This window comes from Struthio camelus, chromosome 31, assembly GCF_040807025.1.
Source record: "Struthio camelus isolate bStrCam1 chromosome 31, bStrCam1.hap1, whole genome shotgun sequence".
Taxonomy (NCBI): domain Eukaryota; kingdom Metazoa; phylum Chordata; class Aves; order Struthioniformes; family Struthionidae; genus Struthio; species Struthio camelus.
Window position 1 is genome coordinate 2,967,124 of NC_090972.1, and position 5,443 is coordinate 2,972,566.

At 58.5% G+C, this 5,443-nt stretch overlaps 1 non-coding gene across 1 annotated transcript; it reads left to right on the top strand.

Moving 5' to 3' along the window:
* Positions 1–5,202: 5,202 nt before the first annotated feature.
* Positions 5,203–5,355, top strand: LOC138063170 (5.8S ribosomal RNA). Its single transcript, XR_011136764.1, has one exon. It is a non-coding gene; the product is annotated as a 5.8S ribosomal RNA (ribosomal RNA).
* The last annotated feature ends 88 nt before the right edge of the window (positions 5,356–5,443 follow it).

Consider the following 5,443-nt stretch of genomic DNA (forward strand, 5'->3'; position numbering starts at 1 on the left):
GAGCGCACACCAGGTTCCTCATAGATAGTGGTGGAGCTTCCCCGAGGGCTGTGCAGGAAGAGGGGCTGCATCTTGAAACACTGTTCCGATTGCATCCATCAGGGACGTTGTTCCTTTCCTTCCCTTTCCCTCTTACAGCAGGAATGAGACCGTGTCCCGTCGTCTGCAACTATTTCATTAATTGCCTCTGGAAACAAAACCCTCAGCCCGGGCTCCTTTTAAAGAGAGCGCTTGATTCCTGGGGCTTCCTCTGACTACTTGTTGAGCAGCTTTGCTGCTACCCTTTTCTGCTTTCTCTCTCGTGTTCCTATATTGGCTGTCTTGGAAGAGAGCCCTGGCATTGGCACCAGTCTTTATAATTTCTTATACTCTCTGCACTTGTGAATGCTCCCAGCCCTATTCAAATCAAGTTTGTTTTTTCTCTCATTCCCACCCAGCTCCCACTTCCTGCTCCTCTGGAATAACGCCTGCCTGTTTAAGGCCAGGCTTGCCAGAAGCACCTCATTTTGGCCTTTCTCTGCTGCTTTGCTTGCATGGCCTTTCCCAAAGGTAACATCACATGGGTGTGTTCTTTTCTGCGTTTTATTAGTGACAGGAGCAAGAAACCTGAGCCCTTCACAGGGAAATCCCTGGCAAGGTGTGCTTCCAGACGCTTGCCCCGAGCTCTGTGCTCACGGACCTGCATACTCAGACAGAATTCCCTGCAACAGCCCAGGGCTTGCTCCGTGTTTACCCAAGAGTTTTCTTTTGGAGAGGAGAAGGGAGACAGCATTTTGCTAGTTCCTTTCTCACTCACGCTGACAGCGCTCTTAACCCACAATCCATCACAGCCCTAGCGGAATCAGCCCTAGTTTAAAGGCAGTTTTGTTTATTACCGTGATTGAGAAAGCTGACCTTCAGCACTCGCAGCACGCTCGCGTTCACTGATAGGCCTGCAGGCTTCATCGGCCTTAGGCACTTACAAGGGCACTTAAACAAGAGTCAGACTTCTGCTACACTGAAGGTAATTCAGTCCAGAATTTCCTTCTCTAACGCAAGGAAGACTAACCTGGAGGTTGTTACAGCTGAGAAGGAAGGTTGAAAGCAATGTGGGGGGGTGGGGGAGAGGAAAGAAGAAACAAAAAGGTTGAAACCCAGAGGAAGGGCTATCTAATTGTATTTATTTTTTTAGGCTTGAATCATGGCTAGACCCTTGTCGAGCCCTTAGGGGCCCGTGCATGTGAGGCTGGGCTTGCAAAAAGCACTTAATTGGAGCCCTACCCTGCTCCTTCCCTGCCACGTCCTTTTCATTATGTGCTGGGCTGTGTATTTCAGCCTTGTTTCTTTGCACGCTCGCTTTCACAAGTTATGGCCTGCCCCAAAAACAGTCAGGATATTTGGGGTGAGACCACCATTGCCACTCTGATTTCAACATACTTGTTTCTGTCCTGGAAAGAGTGTCATGAGGAATTGGGTGAGTTTCTGCCCTTGTTCAGAAGTGCACAGTGAGCTCCCAGGATGTCTCCTGCCCCTCCCTGCCCTGCTGCAGAGAGAAGCCCTGCGGAAGACCTGGTGAGGAGTCGGGCGACTGACAGAGGACGGGATAGTAGCCCTGGAGTGCGCTCTGCATGCTGATCAAAACCTGCTAGGGCCAAACATGCATATCTTGCTTTGTCAACAGTGTCTAGCTGCTTCACAGGCAGTAACTACCCACGCCTTGCCTAGTCTAGATAAGCAACTAGCTCGAGTAGCTAAAAGGGGCCCCTAGGATACACTAAAGTGAGTCCTGCCTGGGCATCCGACCCATCCATCCTCCAGCCTCCCAGCAGTGACCTCTCAATGCTATTCCTGGGGCTCCCCGTGCGCTTTGGAGGGTAAGTCCTTCTCTAATCTGCCTTGTTGAACCCCTCACATGCCTGGAGTGCCTCTCAGTGCCTGTATCCAACCCTCCTTTTTCCTGCCTTGCGGTCACATTGTGGTGCAGTTGGCAGGATACCAGTGTGGAGATGCATCTGTGGGGGACATAAGGACAAGGGGGAGGCGGGGAGCCGCTTCCCCAGGTGGCTTGCTACGCGTCAGTGGGCACCCACGGCTCACAAGGTAGCGGGGTGTGCCTCCTCGGCAGCATGGCCGCAGCTTGAAAGTGAGCTGGGGGTAACCCCAGCCAGGCTAGAGGAATTGCTCTCCAAACTCTGACTGGAAAAAGCTGGAGGAGGGAAAAGGCGGGTGGAGGGAAAGGCAGCAGGGGATCTGGGGGGGATCTTACTGGCTGCACTCCGCACCCTTGGATAAGGCATCGTTAGTGCAGCGCCCACACACTGGGCAGTTGGAAAGTGATCTCCAAGCCGCTAAGGAGGCTTGCCAGCTGACCCAGGAGGTGGGAACCACAACTGTGGATGGAGCTGAAAAGCTGCAGCAGGGATGTGCCTTTATGGCTGTCTGCATTGCAGATCGCCCACCTTGCAAATCGCTGTCCTCGGTGACAAGGGGGGAGCTGAGATGTCCATCCCCTGGTTGTTCGGGCACTGGTGTGAAAAGACGATGGGGGTCCAGAAGCTCCAGATAATGCTCCAAATAATTGGGAGCATGAAGAGGAGGTAGCTGCCCGGCCAGTGGTAGAGCAGCAGCTTACCGGACCAAACGCAGCCAATAGGCAAGGGGCTGCCACTAGTTGTGATTTTAAAGCATCAGAGCTACAGGACATGCAGGGACGCTATCAGTAGAAGCCCTGAGAAGGGTTATTAGAATTGCTGTTCAGGCTGTGGGATGATGGGGCAAATGCGGTTTACTTTACCCTAGAGGAACTTGATAGAAGGGGGGAGGGAGGGGGGGTCTCCCCCAAGAGCCCACGCTGCAAAGCACTCTCCATAACATGCAGCAGCAAAACAAAAACCAATCCCCCCCTCTGATGAACTGGCTGATGAACTGTGGTGCGTTTAACTAGCCTGACTGAGCAGACATTTAATGATGGGCTCACTGAGAGGACTCCTATCTTAGCAGAAATAAACCAGCTGCGGCAATTAGCAATGTTGTCTGGAATCTATTCCCAGCAGTTTACCAAAGATCGCCATGCGCAAAATGGTCCAAAGTAAGATGCTGCAAAGTGCCCTTCCCCGCTCTGGTTCCCCCTCTCCCTCCAATCTGAACGTTATGGTGCTCCCTAAGCTTGGTGGGGGGACAGGTATGGTTGGGGAAGTCACAGCGCTGCTCTCTCAGGTAGCAGAGGGGTCTGTCCTCTGTCAGCTGAGATAGGAAGTTGGGAAACAGGCCCAGGAAAAGGTGACACAGCAAGAAAGGGCGAGTCGCGGCACTATGTTCCCAGACCTGCGGCGAGCGGGCAGACCACGGGGGAGGGAGATGGCAAACCCGTCGCAGAGCTGCTCGAGCGACGGCTGCAGCCTCAGCCGGAGCCGCGCCCTAAGCGCACCGGGGTGGGGAAGCTCGGCCAGGAGCCTAAGGAGAAACGAGAGGAACCAGCGACACCTACTGCCCGGCCTGCAGAAGGCACGGGATGCGAGCCACCAGCCCAGGACAGCAGCTTTCGCTCGCCTGTCTTCAGTGTCTTCAGTAGCCCTCTGGGGCCACTGAAAAACAAGGCTGGTTCCTGGGGAATGACAGTGCGTTACCGCCATGTACCGAGTAGCTCCCATGTTAACGGCGGCTGTGCCCGATCTGGTGTCCCTCATGGGATGGCTGGCCACCAGACTAGGACGCTAGCATGTGGTATTAGAGCTGGCCAATGCCTTTTCCTCCAGTGCTGTCGCTGATGCAAAGTTATAGACATAGCCCCACCACTGGCCACCAGCTCCCCAACCTCTCTGCCTGCCTGGGCTGCCCTTTGCCTTTCACTTGAGCACCTCGCCAGGCCAGCCTGATGCTCCTCACCACGCAGCTTCCTGCAGCACCCTGTCTCATCTCCACGGGCTTTCACTCCGGCACCCCACCGGCCCTGCCCGTCCTCTGCCTCCTAGTCTCCAAACACCTTCCAGCTAGGCTTACAAGATGCCTGGATGGATAGGGGCTGTGAGGGAGCAGCTCAGTCCTTAGGCTTCAGGCGTCAGCACAGGCTTTGGGCTGTGTGCTTAGTGGGATTATGGAGAAGTTTGTGGGTTCTGCTGGAGTGCTGGGCTTGGGGTTTGTGCTCAGAGTTTGGGGTAGGGGCTAGATTTGAGAAATAAGACTTTGGGTTTGAGTGGGGCTGAGGGCTAGAGCCTGCTCCAGGCCTTCAGGGCAAGAGACCAGGGGGTGGGATTAGCCGCTAGTTCTTTGCTGTGAGTTGGCCAGGCGGGGGTGGGAGCAGGAGGCCTCCGGCCACCACAGCCGCTGGTAGCGGCCCCCCCCCCCGCCGGGTAGGGATGGCCATGGGCCCCGGGTGGTGCGGACGCCGAGCCCCAGCGCATCCCTTCTCCTCCCTGGCCGGTGCTCTCAGTCTCCCGCCGTGGCCGGCTGTCGGCGGCACCCTTCCTTCCCTCCCCCCCGCCCTGCCCCGGCACTCCGCCATCCGGCGTGCCTGCCTCGCTCTGCCCGACCCGGCTTCGCTGGGCGGCAGGCGGGCGGCGGGCGGGCGGGCGGGGGCGGCCCCTCCCGGTCTCCGCGTGGAGGCGGGGAGAGCGGGCGCCGTTCCCCGTCCGTCCCGCCTCGCCCGTCTGCCTGCCACCAGGCGTCTGCCCGCGGAAGGGACGGGCGAGTGCGTAGCGTCGCTCGGGAGGCTGCGTGTGTGCAGGCGGGTGTTGGGTGCCGTCTCCGGGGCGGCGGAGCTGGAGGCCGGTGAGGCGAGCGAAGGAGCTCGGAAGCGTGCGGCTGGCGGGTCGCGGGCGCGCGGGCAGCGGGTGGCGCCGCTCCCAGCGGCGGCCGGGCTCCAACGCCGGGGCTCCGCGGGGACCCACACCCCGGTCCCTGAGGCAGGTGGCGCGGCTGGCGCGCCGCTCCCTGCTGGGCCAGGCCGAGCCGGGCGCCTGGGCCGGACTCGAAGCGAGAAAGGGGTTGTCCCAGGTCGGGAGCGAGGGCTCCCCGCCCTTCTCGTTCGGGTCTGTTCTCTCCCCCCCCCCTTTTTTTTTTTCCTCTGTGCTTGTACGGTCAGTGAGGCGTGCCCTCTCTCTCCGCTGTCCCTTGCTCAGCAGCCGGCGTCGGCGTGAGGAGGGAGGCAGAGCGGATGGGGGCCCTCAGGGGGCTGCGAAAGCTGCCCGGTCCCCCCGCGCGCGCGGTGGGGACCGAAACCGAGACAACTCTTAGCGGTGGATCACTCGGCTCGTGCGTCGATGAAGAACGCAGCTAGCTGTGAGAATTAATGTGAATTGCAGGACACATTGATCATCGACACTTCGAACGCACTTGCGGCCCCGGGTTCCTCCCGGGGCTACGCCTGTCTGAGCGTCGCTTGACGGTCAATCGTCACCCCCATTGCCGCGTTGGCGCAGCGGTGTGTTGCCCCTCGGGGGGGGGCCTGGGGGGGGAGGGACCACTG